Genomic DNA, 22,408 nt, shown 5'->3' with positions numbered 1-22,408 from the left:
TATCGGAAATGACTAAGAGAATCTGTGGAATCACAATAATGGAAGAAGGTTTTATGCATTAACATTTAAGTGAAATTCTGAATGTACCAATTTTAAACAAGTCCCATTAATAGATTTTTAGTCGTAACAATTTTTCTTAAATCAAAGATTTACATCAAAAACATAATCCAAGTATGTAGTTTTCTATATAGAACCTTATCTTGAAGATGTGCCATTTGTATGTACCTGTAGCTTTCTAGTAATTCATTCATTGCGCTGAAGATCCGTGGTGCACTGTGTGCTGGCATTTTGCAATGTAATTTCCTCAGGAAGGACAAACATGTTACTAACAATAAATAATAATAAAAATAATGGCAGCACCAAGAAAGGTGACATTTAAAAAAGCATTTTACATATAATTTTTTTTACTAGAAAAGGAAATTCATACAGAGATAATTATAGAAAACACAAACATCCTAACTTTGTTAGTCTGAAACCAGAATAATTGTATGATCATAATGTGTAGATATGTATAGTCATATCTATGGATTAAATTTTAGCATAAATTTGATGTTATCTATATAAGGGGAAAAAGATACAATATGTAGGATTGGGTAAGAAGTCTCATACAATACCAGTAAAAAATACCAGGAAATATCTTTTATTTGTATTATGTAAATTATTTATTTACATAGATTAAATTTTCTTTTTATTCGCTAGAAAATGAACTGGATTTCCTACTCTTGCATGCTGATTCGTTTTATGCATTTCACCCCTATTTAAATATTTTTACTGCTACCATGCAATAATATCTGATGAGAACTTCTCAAACATTTTCATGGGAAGACAGTATTGAAGGAATTTTCTTTTAGCAGGTATAATTTTCCAGTAATAAAGGCTCATTAATGTTTTTCTTAAACAAAATGTATTTTCTAATTAGGCACATTATTATTTTTTTCTTCACCAACTGCCCTAAGTTAAACTATTTCATTCAAAAGATGTAGTTTCTCAACGAATATATTCAACAGCAACTTAGACTCAAAAATGTTACCAAACCAGGTCCCTTTGTCCAACGGACAGCAACCCGAACTCTGAGTTGCTAAGGTTTATAGCCGACAAACAGCTGATTCACAAGGAAACCGGAGAACAAGTCTCAGAACTGCCTCCCGAAAGGCGAGGATGTTGGGATATTTATGGGATAAGCAGGGAGGTCTTAGTAGTGCAGAAAGGTAATGGGAGGCAGGGAAGGTGAGGCAATCCGTGTTCTGAGCAGGTGCATCTTCTTGGGAGCTTCTGCATATTCAAAATAGAGGCGCTGAGCGTGATTGGAGGGTGGAGTTTTCCGGCCTCTGACGTCACCAGGACCGTTTTAAGCGCAGTGGTTGCAACCAGCCCTAGCTGGTTCTCACGGATAAGCTGACTCCAAGTTCCTGTAAAACAGCGGGGCTGCCAGAAGCTGGAAAGGTATGCAATTAAAGAGAAGACGGGAGGGCTTCCCTGGTGGCGCAGTGGATGAGAGTCCGTCTGTCAATGCAGGGGACACGGGTTTGTGCCCCCGTTCGGGAAGATCCCACATGCCGCGGAGCGGCTAGGCCTGCGCGCCATGGCCGTTGGGCCTGCGCATGCGGAGCCTGTGCTCCACAACGGGAGAGGCCACAACAGTGAGAGGCCCGCGTACCGCAAAAAAAAAAAAAAAAAAAGAGGGGGGAAGAAAAGGAAAGAAAAAATGAAAGCGAACTTAATCAATGAAGGCAGTTTTTAAGCAAAGGGGTTTTAACAGGCTGTTCCCTTACCTGTTGTTCTGTAAGATGAGCTCAAGAATTTCTGTTAACAGCTTCTGTTAACTCTGTGGGGCACGGTTTCAGGAAGTATTGCTGATAATAGGGGAAGTATGTGGCACAGCCTTCGGAGTCAGAGCAAACAGTAACAAAATCCTGGCTCTCCCATTTAAAGTATGAGATATTGGAAAATTGCTTAGTACCCTTAACCTCAGTTTCATCATTGGGGACAATAAATATTCACAGTGTTGATCAGATTAGATGAGACAACACATATAACATGTTTAGTACAATTCCTGGCATTTAATTATATCTCAATAATGCTAGCTATTATTGTTATCACTATTATTAAATTCTTTAACCCACTGCCTATGACCAAGATAGCCTTAACCTTCCCCTTAGCTTGTCCAAACTATATATGGGCCTTTTCCTGACTCAGGGCCCCTGACCTCCTTTTTCCTATAGCATTTACTTTAGAGAACTAGGTATTGTAACTTTTTTTCTGCCCCTTTGAGATTTAAATATTTTTAAAAGTCTCTGGACCCTGGGGCCATCCCTTTGAAATTTAATCAAGGAAGAAGCACCTCTGCCTCCCAGTCTCTGTGGGAAAGTGGGAGCCTCAGTGGGCATCTTGCTCCTAGTTGTAAAACTTTCTCTTGCCTGGAGAAAATTTACTTTTCTTTTGGGTAAAACCTGTTAGCAAATACAGATCCTCCAACTATCCTCTATCTCAGCTTGTAAAATCTCTCCTGCCTTTTGTTTCAGCAGAACTGAGTTTCCAGACTTGGTCTGTGGTCTCTCCTCTTTTGCTAGCCATAGTATCAAAATAAAATAAACTTCTCTATGCCCATCTTCTCTGGTGCAAGCTTTTCTTTAATAACTAACTCATAGCAAGTACTTAATAAATGGCGGTAGTATTGTTTTTAGTATTATTAGAATAGTGGTACGAAAAATCACTTTTTTAAAAACACATTCGCTTGAAGAATAGCTATAACAGAGGTGTTTGCATAAAAAAGAAATGTAGAAGTTTCTGATGAGAGTATAGTGTTTCTGCATTATTTATTTACAATAAGAATTCTGGGTGAAGACAGGATCCAGGTGTAGATGTGAGTATGAAGAGGCTGAGTTGTGGATGATTTTGCTGAAGATGAAGCATTAAAGGAGCTATGAAAACTAGATGGCCTCATAAAAAGATAAAAAATATAGAAAAATTGTCAAGTCTTGGAATAAAGAAAACCTGTGATTCCTGTGTCCCAGTGATGGTTGGCTAGGAGGTGCCAGCCTGTGTGGGGTTGACAACGACAGGGAGAGGAAGACAATAATATCCTTAAAATAGGTTGGAGGGAAAGGGCCTGGAATTGGTAATGATCTAGAATTGGTACTAACCTGGAGCTTTCTGTCCTTTATTCACATCAGCTGATGATATCCCAGGATTCAGTTCTCAACATGTGGTGCCTATACCAGCAGCATCAACATCACCTGGGAACAACTTGGAAATGCAAACTCTCCACTCCCGCCCCACTTGGGTGGAGGTTCAGCAATCTGCATTCAGTAAGGCTGAAATATAGGTAAGTTATTATTATTCGTTTGTTAGGTAAAGCCTTCCAGTTAAATGTGTTCTCATTGTTTATGTTTAACAGAAAAATTCCAGAGGGTTCATTTCAGCCTTGAATTTTATCTACCCCAATTCTTTTTCAACTTAGCGAGTTTAGTGTTAAGGTAAAATAAAAATAAGAAAAGAATAAAAAAGAAAAAACAAATGTAGGAAAAAAGAAATAAAAACCAAGAGGGAAAAAAGAAAAAGACCTAAGACCAAATATGCCTTGCATAGCAAAAGTTCAAGAAAGGAGAACTTTCTGTCTCACATGTAAGAGAATAAGCAAGTTTGTTTTTAACGCCTATTCTGATTTTTCTGGGAAAACTGCAATGAGAAAAGAAGGTAGCACAAAAGACTTCTGTATCAGGAAAAGCAAGTCAGAGGCTCTCAGACTTTTTAGTTTCAGGACACTTTTACATTCTTAAAAGTCATTAATGGCCTCAAAGAACTTTTGCTTGTGTGGGTTTTATCTATTGATATCTACCATATTAGAAATTAAAACTGAGAAATTAAAAAAGAAAAAATTTATTTAAAAATAACAGTAAGAAATTTATTACATGTTAACATAAACAGATGATCTTAAGGAAGATTATTATATTTTCCAAAACAAAAAAATATGAAGAAGAGTGACATTCTTTTATATTTTTGGAAATTACTTTAAAGTCTGGCTTACTAGAAACTAGAATTCTCACCCCTGCTTCTGCTTTCAACCTTCTGCAGTATTTTGTTTTGGTTGATGAACATGAAGAAAATCCAAACTTACACCGGTCTGTAGTTGAAAAGGAAGAATTTCGTGAAATACCCAAAAGGGTGTTGGGGACCTCTGAGAGGTCCTCAGACCTTACTTTGAGAACTGCTGGGCTAGATTATCCTAGATTCTCCAAATCTCAGTAGTTTACCACGAACGCCTCCCAAATCTCAGAGACTTGCTCCTTGGTCATGCTGCATTTTATGTGAATCAGCTGGGGGTTTTGCTCAGAGACACAGGCTGTCTGAACAGCCACTGCCTGGGCATTGCCAGTCGTTGAGAAAGAGGAGGATGAGCATGGTGATGCATGCACTGGTTCTTTTTTCTTTTTTTTTTATAGCTATTATTATCATTGTAAGAGTGTGACTTTCAGAGAAAAGACAATAAAGAGGTGGAGGAAAGTGGGGAGCAGAAGAGAAAGTTAAGTGAATTCATACCTATTTTTCTGTGAAGGCCTGCACTGGTTCTTAACGATTCTTCTGGGAAGTTACCGCCTCACTTGTGTTCACACTTTGTTAGCTGAAGCACCTACTTTAAGTGGCAACAAGCCGAATCCTCTTTCAGGGAGGGGCACTGAATATTGGTGAATAGAATTTAGTTTACCATACTTAAACCTACAGATGACCAGAAGATGCTTGTGAAAAATGTACCCCCGACTAGCTGTTTTTTGTGGGTTTTTTTAAAGATTTATTTATTTATTTGGCTGCATTAGGTCTTTGTTGATGGGTGTGGGCTTTCTCTCGTTGCTGCGAGCAGGGCTACTCTTCGTTGCGGTGCGTGGGCTTCTCATTGCGGTGGCTTCCCTTGTTGCAGGGTGTGGGATCTAGACGTGTGGCCTTCAGTAGTTGCAGCACGTGGGCTCAGTAGTTGTGGCTCACAGGTTCTAGAGCACAGGCTCAGTTGCTCCGCGGCATGTGGGATCTTCCCGGACCAGGGCTCGAACCCGTGTCCCCTGCGTTGGCAGGCGGATTCTTAACCACTGCACCACCAGGGAAGTCCCCTGACTAGCTTTTGATAAAAGTGTTATTTCAAAAGGAAATCATGTTTAAATAGTTATTACAACATTATACTGTTAGATGTAATTTGGTTTCTGTTTTTCTGCTTCATTGATGCCCTCTTAAGAAATGATACAGGCTTCCCTGGTGGCGCAGTGGTTGAGTCCGCCTGCCGATGCAGGGGACACGGGTTCGTGCCCCGGTCCGGGAAGATCCCACATGCCGCAGAGCGGCTAGGCCCGTGAGCCATGGCCACTGAGCCTGCACTTCCGGAGCCTGTGCTCCGCAATGGGAGAGGCCACAACAGTGAGAGGCCTGCGTACCGAAAAAAAGAAATGATACAGCAGGCAAGCATATAATTTTTAAAATATCTAATATTTCTTTTGAACATTAAGCATGAGTTCTTGATAAAGAATATGGTCTTTGAGAAAATAAAACATGCCAAAATTTAAGCTAGCAATATTATAATAAAAATGACAACATGTTCAAACATTTACTGAGTACCAGCTGTGTACTGATGTACTATGCTATGGTTTTAGGGTTTTACCTCTTACCTGGGTTAATTTCTGAATGGATTCCTTTGTGTGGTCATGTGTGGAAATTGTGATACATATAATAGTAAACACAAATAAAGGTCTTGAAGATAGCTGAAATGACTTTGATAAAAAAAGAGTTTATCAAAATCATTTCTTCAACCCAGAAATAAACTTTATTGTAGGTGCTAATGACTTAAAAAAAAACAAAGATTTTTCTTTCTTTGGAAAATAGTAGTCATTTCATGTGATGATTTATCTTCTTACTAATATATTAGTTTCCTATTGCTGCTGTAACAGATTACCAAAAACATTGTGGCTTAAAACAATACAAATTCATTATCTTTCATTTTGGGAGATCAGAAGTCCAAAATGACCTTATAGGCTAATATAAAGGTGTAAGCAGAGCTATGTTTCTTTTGGAAGCTCTTGGAGAGAATCCATGTCTTTACTTTTTCCACCTTCTAGAGGCCTCTTGCAATCCTTGTCTCATGGCCCCTTCCTCCGGTTCACAGCCCATCTCTCCAACCTCTGTTCCTTCTTCACATTTGCTCTCTGGTGCTTCTGTCTCCCTCTTATCAGGACCCTTGTGATTACTTTGGACCATCCATGTGATCCAGGATAATCTCATTTCAGGAGCCTTAACTTAATCACATCTGTAAAGTCTTTTTTTTGCCATGCAGGGGAACATATTCACAGTTCTGGGGATTAGGACATGAACACCTTTGGCTGGAGGAGGAGTTCATTATTCTGTATCCAGTAGCTTTTATTCTTAAAGAGTGCAGGGAGATGTCTATCGGTTTCCAGTTACTTGTGGGACCATAAGAGCTGCATATTTAGAATTTAGGTGAAAAAAAATGTGTTCTTTTATATCCACAAAAACTGCAGAGGACTGCCAAATACCTTTCCTCACTCTTAACTGCGGATCACTTTATCCATGAAGATTGATAACCATTGTGTCTTACAGGTTTTGGATACTATTATTATCCACATTAAAAAATCTAATTATCTCTTCAGTTTCCCTGAGTTGTTTTCATACATAGCTGGGCAACCCAGCTATGCCCCAGAATGAATGGTGGAGATCTTTAAAAAAAAAAAAAAAAAAAAAAGGGAAAGCAAAAAACATGATTTAATTGCCTAGATTTTTTCCAGTTAAGTATTAAATAGGAATGTGCCAAGATTACCCTCCAGTTTCAAGGATGTTTTTCTGTTTGTCACTCTCTGTAACACATTCCATGTCACTACCTCAGGTAGATCACTTAGATCACTAGGAGGAAGTATAATAGAGGATAACTCAACTGAAGAGCTGTACACTAGAGGCTGTCAGAATTACCACCTGTCTCATTTTCTTTAGACGAAAACAAGAGTCAATATATAGACTGACCTATAAGACAATGGCTTTGTTATTCAATAAACATTTTAGAGTTAATTTCAATGGGAATGATTTTCCTTATTTGATTTTTTTGTTAATACTGAGTTTCTTATTTTTGAATTAATGTGTGCAACATATATTGAATTCCTACATTTGCCAGGCTGCATATAGGCTCCTCACACATGTTCTCACCCAATGCTTTTATGAAGCACATGTAATTGATACTAATCCATGTGTAATCAAGGCCTATCTTGTCTTCTCATCCTTAGCTATTTATGTCTTTGTATTCAGGTAAAAGTTTTGCTCGCAGCTAACCTGGGTATGGACCTAAGATTTCTTCAGGTTGCCTATGCATATCTACTTTAAAAAACAAAACAAAACAAAACAAAAAGAACCTAGGGAGCAAATTGAACTTACAGAAGGTTTTATAATAGAGATAGAAGATGGGTTTACATATGACATATCTGTGCTATTCACAGTGTGATCCAAAGACTGGTGCCTGACCACAAATTATTTGTTACCTGATCAGTGATGAAGTAAGCACAACAATTTTATGTCATGGGGATGAGAGATTACCATAGTGTTTCTAAATATTACTCTCATTATCTATGCTTGTCTTGTCATGGACCAATTATCAAGCAGTTTCTGGACTGACATTGTTTGGAGTGTTACATTTGAGAAACACTACTATACTGTAGAGTAGATAAGTTAGAATAACTTATTTGAAAGTGCCATGCAAACTGTGAGTCTACTTGAGGTTTTACCTTATGCAACTTTCCCTAATCCGGGTCCACATTTCTATAACCATTATGGCCCCTCCCCCAAACTCAAATTCCTCATTTTTTGTTACTTGATCAATTGCTTGAGGTTATAACCTATTCAAAGCAATTTATTGAGAACTATTTATGAAATATTCTCCTCAAAAGGAATTTTTTTCTCAGAATGTGATCATAAGAAAACTCATAAACTCATACACAAAAATAATACAATATAAATCAGATCTATGTGATTCCAAAGTCTGTGAGTAACAACCCTCTTTATAAAGACATTTTATAATACTATAGGTACATGTTAGACAGTTGAGTTTGTTTTTTACCTTCTTTACATTTTTATATAAAATCTGGAAATTTTGAAATATCTAGCTGAAAATACTCTGAAAATAAAATTGAAGATGTCCTTTATGTGTTTGATGAGTAATTAATACTAGTTAATACTATTCTATCTTTGGAAAAGATAACTTTGGAATAATAAAGCGAGACCTGAAACTCCCAATTGCTACCAGAAGGGGTAAATGCAGGCAGTGATCAAGTAGTAGGAACAGAAAAATAGGTTACTGGTAAACCTGAGAACCTCAAATTAAACCCTGTGGGAAAACAACCCTGTTATGTATTTTTAATCTAAATATATATCCTGGATGCATGACCATTGTATGATCTTGTTTATGAACCTACCATTCCAAACGCCCAATACTAAGACAAGGCCAATGTCTGTTCACAAAATTTTTATCAATTGGCTGCAAATTGATAAAAATAAAGATTGCATAGTAGATCTTTAATAAAATAAAAATACTCAATTTAAAGAACAGATTTTTATTTTTAGATTTCCAAAGTAAATTTAAAAAATTACTCCATTCTCCAAAACCTTTTTGAAATGTTTACTTGTCTGTGAAATTCAAAGGTTAAGGCACTGCAAATCTAGGGCAAAGAGTACAGGTGCAGGAATCTGGGAATTTCATAGTTTAGCCATTTTCTATATATAACTGAAGATACAAATACTTCCCTCTGATATATGGACACTGTATGTAGACACTGATTAATTGATTTAATGCATAGATGGACATAGAAAAAATAACGATTATTTAATGTAATTGAAATATCTTAGTAAAAGCCATGGTCAGGTACACTTTTCACAGTTTGAATCACTTAAGGAAGTTGGGGAGTTGAGTGATTGATCATGCCACAAGGTTATGGCAGACTATTTAATTTTGGAAAGAAGAAATAATTTTTCTATTGATGTTTTTATCCACCTGTACCTAATTAAATTGGTTTTAATTATCATTTAGTGTTCGCATGGGTAAAGGAAATGCCTACATTTTTTTGCTAAGAGTGGATAGCCATTTTGCTCCTTGCAAAAGACAATGTGGTTTGGAAGTGATGTGCATATCTTTCTCTTTGCTTCTGTTCTTTTCAGGAAAAGATGCAGGAAATTGAACAGAAGGGTATGACAGAAAAACCTCCTGAAATGAAAGAAACAACAATGTATTCTAACCCCTTCTATGTGAGGCGATACTGGATGCTAACACAATAAGAACATTACAATAGCTCATTGCTGATGCATAAACATGTAGAAAGGATGCATTTCATTTATATAAAAATTCTCTGAGGCAGAAAGGCATTTATGTTTGGAAAATAGTTTAGTCCTTGTTGTAGAAACTGAGGGCCTAGGGCCTGTTTATTGGCTCAAGATAGTTTTATAAAGGAGGAAAGAAACCACTCTGGTCAATTGAAAGTGAATTTGAAGCTCCAGAGGAGAATGCAAAGAATAGAAAGTGAGCAGAGGAGGAGGGTAGCAAAGCAATGGCAGAATGTTTTATGCTATGTAATATAAATCCTCACGAGAATACCTACGTATCTTTAATTAAAAAATAAAAATCTAAGGAACCAGCAACTATGAGGAGATAGAGAAACTTGAACTAAGTTTTCTTGGATATCTGGTAGGTGTGGAGATCTCCGTTGAGATTTTGGTTGTGCTAAGGTTGAATTTCTGTTATAGTTGTTTGCTACTGCTGAGGATTAAGTATTTCATATTAGGTTGTGTAATAAGATAGCTTATTTTATATTTCATCAGTTAGGATTACATTTAGAAGTAAATAACATAAAACCCAAGGAACTATGGTTTAAATGAGTAAAAGACGTTTTAATCTGATAACAATATGAAGACCTGGTGAAGGCAAACTCTCCCCAAAAATGTCATCAGGGGACCCAGACACATTCCACTTTTCTGTTTCCCCATCTTTAGCATGTGGCCCTTACCATGATGCTTGTCAGCACTGGTGCAAGATGACTGCTAAACCTGTAGGCATCATGTCTACATGCCAGAGAAATAGAGAGAGGGAGAGAGAAAAAGGGAAAAGGAAAGAGAAAGAGAAAGAAAGAGTGCTGCTAGCCTGCCAAGGCTGTCTCTTTTTTAAAAAGCTTTCTTTGGAAATTCCACTTATTAATTTCTGCTGTTTCTCATTGGCAGAGCTGGTTCCACTGGCCAGATCTACTTGGAAGGTTGCTAGAGAGAACAGAAAGCCAGCACACTAAGAACTTGTGCCACAAATTTCTTCAAATTAATTCATTCTTTTTGAATATATTGACAGTATTCAGTTTAAATCAGGTATAATTACAGTTAATGTTATATTGATGACAAAATACTAACCAAACAATTTAACAGATTTTTAAAATTGAAGTATAGTTGATTTACAGTGTTGTGTTAATTTCTGCTGTACAGCAAAGTGATTCAGTTATACATATATATATACATTCTTTTTTTATATTCTTCTCCATTGTGGTTATCATAGGATATTGAATATAGGTCTCTGTGCTATACAGTAGGACCTTGTTGTTTATCTCAATAGATTGTTGATGTCCTAACTAGGACATCAATTAAAACTACTAAAACATTGTCCTATTTAGTAATTTCTTGCTTCTACTGATAAATTATTGAGGCACAAAGATATTGATAAAAGTTATTGGAATAACTATACAGTTTTGAAGACTGGAATAGTTAAAATAATTGTCCAGATTGTGATTAAAAATATGGACAATTTTCAATATTGATAGTAAATACTTATCAAGTGTTGTGTGTGTTGTGCGTTAGGAAATATTTTCATATTTACGTTAACTTTCAGTTATGCAGCCACAAGAAATAATTGATGAGGATGGAGAATGATCAGTTCAGGTGCCTGATATTATATTTGCTGAAGATTCACACCTTCCTCAGGGAACTGTCATACATCTGTCTGCCAAAATACAAATATTACTGGAAGGGTAATACTCTTTAACTTCTAATTCCTTTATATTAAGGAGTTAATTAGAAACCTACTTTAGTGATAGAATGGATTTGGGACTGGGCCTGACTTCTAAGATTTTAGGATATAAAGACATAAGTCAGGAGGACACGGAATAGAGAAACGAAAGAGTCTAAAATGTTTCTGCTTTGCAATTTTGGCTAAACCTGATGCAGGGAGGAAGCTAAAGAGTTAAACATTTAATGAGACCTGTTATAGCTTCTAGAATTTAGAGGTTATCAGTATGAAATCTTTATGACATTCCTCCCTGAAAATCTATTTCTGCTTGAATAATTTAAAAACATGTATCTTCTGCTTATGAATTATTATTTTTTTTTGCGGTATGCAGGCCTCTCACTGTTGTGGCCTCTCCTGTTGCGGAGCACAGGCTCCGGACGCGCAGGCGCAGCGGCCATGGCTCACGGGCCCAGCCGCTCCGCAGCATGTGGGATCTTCCTGGACCGGGGCACGAACCCGTGTCCCCTGCATCGGCAGGCGGACTCTCAACCACTGCACCACCAGGGAAGCCCTTATGAATTATTTTCGTAAGAGGTTTTCATATCCAACTTAGCAAAACACCCAAATGCAAGGAGATAAATGATGTCCTCTCTGGTTGGCAACATGTTGCGGTTTTTCATCCCTAATTCTGTTATGCTATGGTCATCATCTCCTCTGAATTATGTATATATACTGTCAATTAAATTAAAAACCTTTCAATGAATTATGCTTAGAACTGGAAACAGTGAATCAATTCTGAGCTAATGTGATATTCTCTCTTCATTATCCTTTATTGGTTTAAGAAAAAAAAGTAGCCTCTGAACCTTCTGCTAGCATATAATTTTGAGGCACCACTGGTTTAAAATTAGGAATTCTCTCTACCTATCAATAATTTCACAAGTGAACAACAGGAAAACTAGTTCAGATACCTTAGGACTGGTAGTTGGTTATTCATCTATATTATTCATTTGTTCTAAAAAGTAATGTAGATAAAAAGCTCCACTAGAACCTATCTTTCCTGCCTTGACGTTCTGTTGGCAAAAATCACCACACATAGCCCCTTACTGTGATATCCAGGATTAGGAGAGTATACTCTGAGGTCTGCAAAAAGGAAAAAAAAATACAGGGAGAAGAATGCACGTTATACTATTTTTCTTCTTTTTTAGTTTGAAATAATTTCAAATTTACAAAACAATTTGGAAGACTATTACAAAGAACTTTTTCTCCTGAACTGTTTGGGAGTAAATTGCCAGCATGATCCACCATCCTCAAATACTTGGGTTCATATTACCTGCAAAAAGGGGAATTTCCTGTATACTCACAATACAACCCTCAGCTTGGGTTTTTCTGATGCTTTCTCATAATTGCATTCAGCTTATGCATCTTTGGCAGCGATATCACAGAAATGATGCTGTGTTATGCTCATAGTATCCTATCAGGTGGCACATGATTTTGATCTGCCACATTGCTGATGCTGATAATTTTGGTCATTTGATTAAAGTGGTGGTTTTCCAGTTTTTCCACTGTAAAGTTACTCTTTTCTCCTTTTTATTAATAAGTATTTCGTGGGGAGGTAGTTTGAAAGTATATAAATATTCTATTTCCCCCTCCAAATTTCACTTACTACTTTTAGCATACATTGATGCTTCTTGGCTTAATTACCTTTTGCTTTGATAATTGTCAAATGGTTATTTTCTAAACTACTGTTCCTTCCACATTTATTAATTTGCATTCCTCTGTAAGAAGAAGTTTTCTTTTTAAAAAAATTAGTATGGACTAATGGATTTTGTTTTGCTTAATAAGTTATATGTTATTTGCTGTTATTTACTTTGTTGCTAACATGTCCAGATCCAGTCAGTGTGAACACCTTCAAGATGGCTCTTGAGTTAATTTTGCTTTGTTTTGTTTCTATGTTTGTTTTGATATGCCCCCATCATTAAGCACTTCCTTGCTTTCTGGCACAAGATGTTCCAGGATCATCTTATTCTTTCCTAGCCCCAGGCCTGGACTCAGCTATTTCTACAAGGAGTTCTGGTTCCTTTTAGTAGAGAATACTATTTAGAAACCAAGATCTGTGATCTTGGTGTGGTCATTGCCATTGGGGTGTTGTTTTTCTCAGGCCATGCAAGTCGATAGAGCTACAACACACATGCGCATGCACATATACACACACACCCTTCCTTTTACACTCGTACTTAATTCTGTATCTTTATAGATTGAAAACCATATGATTTCATTAATACCTTTAATTCCAGTAGATCGCTTTCTATATTAAAAAACCACAAATTCATACTAATACCTCCTATTCAAACTGATACCTCAAATTCCTATTCTATTTCAGCTATACAAAGTGCGTTTTCGTTTTCTCCTTTTCTATATCTGTAGTCCTCTCCTCAAATGAAGCCTAGCTCCATTCACCCACAGTATATTTACAATTGGATTGGTGCTCCCTTCATGTAACCAGTTTCCCACTGTCACAGTAGCCATCCCCTCTGCACAGGGACCTCCTCATCCTACTTGGGCTCCAGCCACCAGCCAGGATGTCTTTTCACCACTTTTCTTCTCCTTCTCAGACCATTGCTCATACTGTTCACGCTCTGAGACACCACACTGGGCTCCTGTCGTATGCCCTCTTACACCTCTTAGGCTCTGATAACACATACACAGCCTCTGATGCACTTCCTCCCAAATGCCTTTTACTCCATTTGGGTTTTAATACTCAGAGTTGTGCTGCTGCCTCATCCTCCCCCATAGACTCCTAACCTGTTTAGACCACGTAATAGTTTTAGACTGAGAGGGAGAAAGGAAGCAGGGAAGGAAGGATGGAAGGAAGGAATGGAGGAAGGGAGGAAGGGAAGGGAGAGAGGAGGGATGAAAAAAGAAATGCATGAAGGAAAGAAAATAGAAAGCAAAGCAAAAAAGGAAGCTATACAATTATTTAAAATTTCAGAGAATGCCAATCTTCATTTTACAGGTCTGAGTGTGGACACTTACCACATACAGCTAGAGGCACTCATTATTTCACCTCTTTAACAGTAAAATTTAACTGGAGGTTGCTGAAAACAGTAATCATGTCAGAAGGTGGTGATTTTATAATAAAGTACAAAGTATGCAGAGCAGAAGGATTTAAATCTGTTCAGTGATCTTTGAGGTCACTTTAGTCTGTATAATCACAGGATTCTTGGGGGAGAAATAGATGGGTACAGGAATATGAAGAAAGCTTTTAGAGAATTTTGTATTGTCAGTGATTCACTATGGGGTCTGTTTTTGTTTGTTTCTTTGTTTCCAGAAAACAAATACCAGAGAGACAGAAGATTAGACAGTGCAGGATTATTATCATTCTGGTTTTGGTTTATAGGTTGATTATTATAATTTGATTGCCCACAGCAGTGACTAAACACTGATACACAGTAGAGAATAACTCTTGAAATCAAAGCCTAAACTTAGTGCATTGGCAGTGATGACAAGTCACATCCATCAACTGTTTCTGAAGATACTGGACTGAATTAGATTTTTGCATATTTTCAGTTTCAAACTCTCATGCATTTGGATCAAAATCCTCATATTTTAGGCAAATATGGTCAATTTTCTTACACAGTCAATATTTATGATGCTAAGCCTGTGTCAAAATGACTCTAAATCATCGTATTTGGCAAAATATTATATGTAACAAGCTCAGAATTAAGTACGAATATAATTACTGAGCTGAAGAAGGGAAAACATCCAAGAGTTGTTAGTTTATGCTGTTCAGAAAATGCACATATACACAGACATGCACCACAGTAACAGGCAGTAATTAGTGGTTTATACTTTGGTAAGCATTCTTTAAAGGAAATATATATTTTCCTAGCATCACTTTTATGTCTGCACCTACAAAGATGATTATTTCCATGTGTAGCGTCACCTAGAATGAAGTCCTCTACCATTTGAATAATTCTAGAATAGAAATAGTCACAGTAAATAATCAGTCTCTATTAAAATAAAAAATGGCCCCACTGCTGTCCCACAGCATGTTAAAGAAACATCATAAGGTTGATAAGGAAAAATTATTAATGTTGAATATTGAACATTTACTCTTCTTACACCGCATATATACACGTCTCAACTTTCACTAAGAGGGGCTCATCACAGGACCTGCTCTGTGTGGTCTATAAATAATAGATTATGAAAAAAGAATAACAGAAGTGCCAGGAAAGCTTAAATTAACCTACATATTACAGAGCTTAGAAAGAGTGACTGTTATTTATATTTAATTATGTTTTACTTGAATCAGTATTCATTGCAAAGACTTTTATAGCAAGACTTCCTTCTCCATTGACAAAATCTTCACTTGGATTAATCAAAATAAGTTTAGTTGAATAGTATCTTCAGATAGATTTGGTATATTTTTGAGTGTATGAAATTTGAGGATTCCTTTCTGTTGATTTCAAACATGGACAGTAACACATGACATCTAATAACGTACAAGAGAAGTTTAAGATGAGTTTGATATTTTTAGATTAAATTATTTGTAAGTGGACTGCTTTTTTTCCTGCCTGTTTTGATATGAGATTTTTGTGTCTATCTTTAGGTAGACACAAAAATGTCACTAGGTTCTACTCTGTTGTTTATTAAAATTTTAACTAAATTCATTACACTTTCTGGTTACATGGAAGCCCCTTGGATTTGCATGTTCAATTTTTTCTTTATTTCAGATATTTAAAAAATAATAACATTATTAAAATTTTTTAAATTTTATTTTTTGATATTTTGTCTTTTTAATAAAATATAAATGCTATTTTTTATTGATTCTGTTTTATTTATTATTTTTTCCAGTCATCCAAACTATTTTGACGTTTATCTTTGTGTCAGTCTTCCAGGCCTTTCTAATACCTCCATAGCTCCACTTTCATCTGTTGTTATCCTTTACTTTGCATTATAAGTGATTTTATCAGTTGTCTTCTTCACATCTCTGATTTGGTTTTCTACATTGTTGAACTTATTCTTTATTGCTTCTGATAGCACTCATTCAATTACGTAGTCCTTCCATCTGTCTTCCAGTTCTCAAAGGTTCATCATCTGCTGGTTTTTTCTTTATTTGCACTTCGTATGCAATGTGCATACTTTTGGTTAGTTACAGAATATTTCCATAATTCTACATTGCTGTCAGTGGAGTAATTTCTGTCCAACCTTTATATTTGAAAAATAAAAATATTGCAAATGGAATTTTCTTGGCTTCCCTCTCTGTTTACCTAGATATATCTTGAATCCTCTAGTTAGAGCTTTTATTGAAATTATGTAAGTTGAAGGATGATATTCAATAAGCTACATGGTTTGGACAGGTGGGTGGGGCTATGGAAAGTTCCAGGCAACGTTTTGTCTCTGTCATGTTTTTCTTTATATGATTCTTGAAAGCATAGAAATTCAGGGCCAATTTTGCCCAACGGAGCAAATATTCCTTGCTATTGAGTGAAGGCCTTCAAATTTTGCTGTGTTGCTTCATACGGTGGTGAGCCCAGACATAAATGAATAAATGAGTGCCTGAATAAATGAGTATGTCAAGGCATGGCCAGCTTCTATACTTTGGGTCCCAAGAATGCTTTCCATATGTATAGGAAAAGGGACTCCATATAAGAAAAGCCTCCCACGTACTGCAAAAAAAAAAAAAGAAAAGCCATTTTTTCCCAATTCTCTCAATTAGAATATTGGTAGTTAAATTGCTCTCTAAAGAGAGGGATTATACTAACCAAACAACTTAATTTTTCTAAGTGGGTGAAGGTAGGTGAAGGAAAGTAAAGTCCCAATTTTCCTATTTGTTTTCGTTGTTATTTTCTTTTTAAAAAAAGGTCACTCTTACTAATATTCTATCATAATGCTCTGCTTTTGGGAAAAAGTAATTTTATATCATTTTACCATGTCCTGTTTCAGTTTTGACATCATTTAATTGTGTCCTTGTTGGTATTCTTATTTTTTGTATATTGTATAACAAGATATCCTAAAGTTTTGTAGCATAATATTGGAATGATTCCTAGTTTCAGCATTTTGGCATTGGTGATATTTCCTTAATGGTTATCTTTTGCTGCTTCTAATCATTTTGCATTCACAATGCCATATTTCCTGGACATCTTATTTCCTTTTCTCGATTTCATCTCCATACTCCTAGATAACCAGAGACATCTAAACTTTATAGAAGCAAGTGTAACAGTAAAATTTCTGTACTTTTCCCACACCATTCCCGGTGTTCAGTGTGACAAACCGTAGATGAATATAGGTAGTCTCTGGTTATAAAGTAGCTGTTAAAATCATTCATGCTTCCACTTATATTTTCAGTTTATTTCTCTTCTACTTCACAGCCTGGCCTTTCCATCTTTGCTTACATGATACAAATATGGGAATGTAAAGGAATGGAACATTCTAAGGTTAACAAGTCATTCTGCTTTTTTCTAAGAAGCCAGAATCAGCCACAGGCTGATGAATAGACAACCCATTATTTCTACTTGTCAGAGTTAACATTCCTGATGTCGTTCTTGGTAAGGAATGTTAACTAAAACTTTTCATATGCAAAGATATTTTAAAATCATCTTTATAGCTTTCATTTCAGGAAGGTCTCATCTAGTCATTTTATATTTTGACTTCATGAAAACTCTAAGAAAAGTTTACATGTTATATAAAAACATAATGATTGATATAACTTGACATGGAAATCATTTAAAAATTAGAATATTTTTTCTTATATAATTGAAATATATCTGAAGTTGTGTTTATAAGTTGCATATTTTGGTAATAATATATACAGGAGTGTTTTCTATTTAAAGTGATCCTGTTTGAATCCTACTCTAAAGGGAAGAATCATTTTCCATATAAGATGATTATTTTCATGTCCTGTATATATATTCTTTGGTATATTTTTAGGTGGTATGTGCATGTGAACAGAAGTGCCTGTGTGTGAGTGTGTGTGTTTTTGTGTTGGTGGTATTATGAATAAATATCTTTCTCTTAGTAATAGAATTCCTTCTTTGGAACGGACCTGTTACTATTGAGTCAATATATCGATAAGTCAGTCGAAGTGGAGGGTGAGATTTCCCTAAAGGCACTGTTGCATGTAGTAGGCTGCCTTTTGAGATGGTCTGCAATGATCCCTGACTCTTGATATTGAAGTGTGTCTTCCCCCTGCCCCACACTTTCTCTCCCCCTCCCTCTCCCCACTCCTCTCTCTCTCTCTCTGTATATATATATGTACATATATATACACTCACACACATACACACACACACACACACACATATTGCTCCATTTCAGTGTGGGCTTAACCTAGTGTATCTCTTTTAACAAATAGAATAGTCCAAGAGTGATTTGGAATGCCACTTTCAAAATTAGGTTTCAAAAAGACTGTGACTTCTCTCTTGCCTCCGCTCTATCTCTTCCTTCTTGCTCTGATGAAGCAAGCTGCCACGTTTGAGCTGCACAGTGGAGAGGCCAACGTGGCAAGGAACTGGGGTGGCCTCCAGACAACAGCTGTGAGGGGCTAAATCCTACCAGCAACCATGTAACTGAATGTGGAAGTAAACCCTTCCCTGGCTGAGTCTTGAGATGACTTCTGTCTCGGCTGAAATCTTGATTGCAGCCTGTGAAAGACCTTGAAGTAAAGGACCCAGATAAGCTGCACCTGACTCCTGACCTACAGAAATTGTGTGATTGATAATAAGTATTGTTTGAGGCCACTAGTGTTGGGGGTAATTTGTAGTAACTAATACATTGAGTTAGAATATATAAACTGTTCTCTGAGAAGTCATGGTCTGCTAATAAAAGGACTTTTATTGGTGGGTGAAGAAAAGTGAAGGCCAGAGATAAATAGTTCCCAAGAGTAGCAAAATAGGCTTTTACTCAGAGTGGGGCTTGGGAGGAAGAATTGAAGTGCCTAATGAGAATCACAAGGGAATTTTGCAATGTGATATGCAATATGAAGTTTCTTCCTAGTTTTCAAAGGAAATTTTTAGTAAAATCTACATTACCGGGCTTCCCTGGTGGCACAGTGGTTGGGAGTCCACCTGCCGATGCAGGGGATACGGGTTCGTGCCCCGGTCCGGGAAGATCCCACGTGCCGCAGAGCGGCTGGGCCCGTGAGCCACGGCCGCTGAGCCTGCGCGTCCGGAGCCTGTGCTCCGCAACGGGAGAGGCCACAACAGTGAGAGGCCCGCGTACCGCAAAAAAAAAACAACAAAAACTACATTACCTACAAGTATATTGTTGAGTTCAATCTCTGTTGAAGGGATGTGATAACATATTGTGAGTGAAGTAAAGGTGACAACAGGGGACAGGGGAAACCTTGAGGAAGTTCTTGGGAGCCCAACCACATTGGAATTGCACCTTGTTTATTTAAAGTTAAGTTTACCTCTTTGTCAATTGCCTAAGTAATTTGGCTGCAACTGAGTTAAATTACAGGCATTTTTATTTTAGATCAAAACCTCTGAGATGAGTTATGGACATAGATTACTGTCAAAATTGGTGAATAGCACAACTTTTAATATTACTAAACATTTGGAAAGAAATATTGACTAGGAAACATTTATAATACATGTTTTGTGTTTATAATTTCTATGACATTTTCTATGACAATTTTATTATGTAAAAAATATGGTTTTGGCCTTTATACTTTCAGGGAAAGTATTAAGGCTGAGATAATGCAAAACCGAACTTCTGGAAAAATCTGTCTTATTTACATGTAATAGAAAGATAGCAGGGATAAGAAAAAGCCCAGAAAATAGCATATTGGTGCTCATGAATTAGAGAGGAGTTGATGTGGAAAAAATCTGCATTAACATTATCTTTATTTTGTTTGTTTTTTAATTCAGTTACAGATAAATAACCAGATGTGAAAGACATTCAGGATTTTAGGGAGATATCAAGTGGTATAGTGCTCCCAGGTCTTCGCCAGAGTCTCAACTTAGAATCCTTACTTAGGTGAAAATATATGCAATACTCATTTCCATTGAAATAAATGGAACTCTACTGTGTGTAAACAGAAAACAATTTGACTTTCACACCTCTTGTCTCCCTGCATAGGTTTCTTTCTTCGCTATCCTTAGGGAAATCTGTTACAGATAACCACCACCCTTTCTATTAGTCTTAAATAGTAAACACTCTAGTAATTTCCAGACATGATCTCCATTACATTTCACTAATATAAAATGAGTGACTCAGTAACAGTCAAAATTCTAAATTTCATCAAAGCTTGAATCTCTCCCCTACCTCAGATTTCCTTTAAACCTGAAAGTCTACAGAGTGGTAAAGGGAAAACTGTGGTTTCTTATCTAATTTTCTCACTTTTTTCTTCTATTCCTCCATACCAGCAATCTGACTGTGTGTTCTGATCCCTTTATAATTGGAGCTGGGGGAAAGGAGTGGTGAGGCAAGATGTTGCTTGACGGGCACTGTCTTTTTCTGGTGTCAGTTCTCTCTGTGCCTGGCATATAAAGTAAGGGAGCCTCTGGGTGTGAGAAAGGTCTTGAGAACTGATCCTTTCTCTTATAGAGGGCTCTTTGGGTTTCTGGAGGACCCCTTATCACAGGATTTGTTACCTTTGGTTCCCTTAATTCAGATAATGTCTCCTTTGCTTACAGCTTTGCTAACTTTTTGGTTTTTTTTTAACAGTCCTTTCCACACATACGTATTTTGTTAGGGTCTCATGGCTCTTCCAGATACCTGTCTTGGGGAAAAAAAAATCCCATTACAGTCTCTCCAGACCAGTTCTTTCTTCCTTTGTGGTCTCTAACAAACTGTGCTAGGACAGGCTGTTCTCAGCATTGCCATTTCACTCTCCTTCATTGTCAAAAAAGCAAGTCAGACACAAGTTTAAATTTGGTTCTTGCTCTGTCTTTAGTAACCCACATACTACTGGGGTCATGGGCCATGTTCTCTGGTCTCCATGAAGTCTTTCATCTCCTTCCTGTGGGGGTAAGGGTGTGATTGGGAGGAGAATATGCAACAGAACCTCACAGTCTTTTTCCAAACAAATTATTTCCCTGTTTTTGGTTAATACCACTCAATTTCTTTTATATTTTGGGGGTGGTTATTGAACCAAGGATTGCTAGATATTTTAAAATCTTTGCATAGTTCCACATAGATGACCTTTGAAATATGGAAGTATCAATACTTCCTAACTTTAAACAGAAGGTGTCATATTTTAACATCCTATTATTTATAGAATTAGGGCTCGATGTCTGAAGGAATGGGATTAGCCAAGCTGTTACCATAAGTACTGCTTGCTGCAGGACAGGCCAGTCAATCAGGAGATGAGATGTTAGGGCAGGGAATAGTGACTTTATTCAGAAAGTCATCAGACCAGGAAGATGGTGGACTAATGTCCTAAAGAACCATCTTTCCCAGGTTTGGATGCTAGTTTCTTTTAAGGTTGGGGGGTGGAGTGTAAGGAGATAAAGTTTTAAAAAGGAGATAAGTTGCTGTAAATATTTCCTAGTTCTGTCCAGACTCCAGAGGGAATGTGTTAAATTCTTTCCTATAGCCATTCACAGGTGGGCCTGGTCAGGATGTTTCCTGTGAGCTAAACAAAGGTATTTTAGCTTAATACTCAGGCATGGGAGGCAGGGTACCTGGAGGTGGGCCATTACATATATTTTAAGCTACAGGAAAGAACCCTTTAGTGATTAACTTGCAGCAAAGGCAGTAGTATATAAATATTAAAGTCAAAGAAGCAGATCCAATATGGAGTCAGACTTGTTCTTTCCTATTACGAAGGTACTGAAATGAGGGGGTCATTAATCACAAATCAGTGGTTTGGCATAAAAACTAACCATGTCTTTAAGGAAACTTTTTACCATTTTCTTCTACTTCACTGAAGTCTTAATAACTTTGCAATTCAGGTTTCTTTTAAGGCATTTAGTTGTGTGCTGTCTTTTCTGGATATTTGGTATTTTAAATATGTATATTAGATTTTCAGCTGATTTTTTAGTTCCTGAAAGGAATAGTTTCTTATATTTCTTTGTATTCTACACAACAAAGGGGGAATGCATATAATAAGTACTAAGTAAGTATCTGTAAATAAGTTTGTAAGTTTATCTCAATTGCAGAAATTTTATCAGGGGTCAGTGGTCCATAGAAGTCCAAAACTATTTGGTAGGAGCTCCAAGGATTCTTAACTACAGATGAAGCTGAGTAAACACAGGACTCTTGTGGTGATAGGAGACTAAAATATAAATTCTGTGTCATTAACAAACCTCTCTTTTATACATGCAGTTGTATGTTCACATACTCATAATTAAAAAGTGTGTTGGTAACAGATTTTGAGAGTATCATTTGGGCCAGGTGTTATAATTATATATTTTTTCCTTGTTAACATCCATAAGAATAAATGAGATT

General features: G+C 36.7%; 1 long non-coding RNA gene across 2 annotated transcripts in view; it reads left to right on the top strand.

Annotated features, from left to right (window-relative positions):
• The window catches only part of LOC307181668, a 49,155-nt gene that overhangs the window by 14,817 nt on the left and 11,930 nt on the right, over positions 1-22,408 (top strand). The window contains exons 1-2 of one of the 2 annotated variants that reach the window (XR_013827002.1): positions 1,354-1,443; positions 3,174-3,325. This is a non-coding gene — a long non-coding RNA (uncharacterized lncRNA). Of the gene's footprint in view, positions 1-1,353; positions 1,444-3,173; positions 3,326-22,408 lie in introns of those variants that run through there. The other variant, XR_013827001.1, reaches the window with a different exon arrangement.

Source organism: Stenella coeruleoalba (genome assembly GCF_951394435.1).
Source record: "Stenella coeruleoalba genome assembly, chromosome: 2".
In the NCBI taxonomy this organism is placed as follows: Eukaryota; Metazoa; Chordata; class Mammalia; order Artiodactyla; family Delphinidae; genus Stenella; species Stenella coeruleoalba.
The sequence above is the reverse complement of the archived record's forward strand: the minus strand, read 5'-3'. Positions and strand labels throughout refer to the sequence as shown.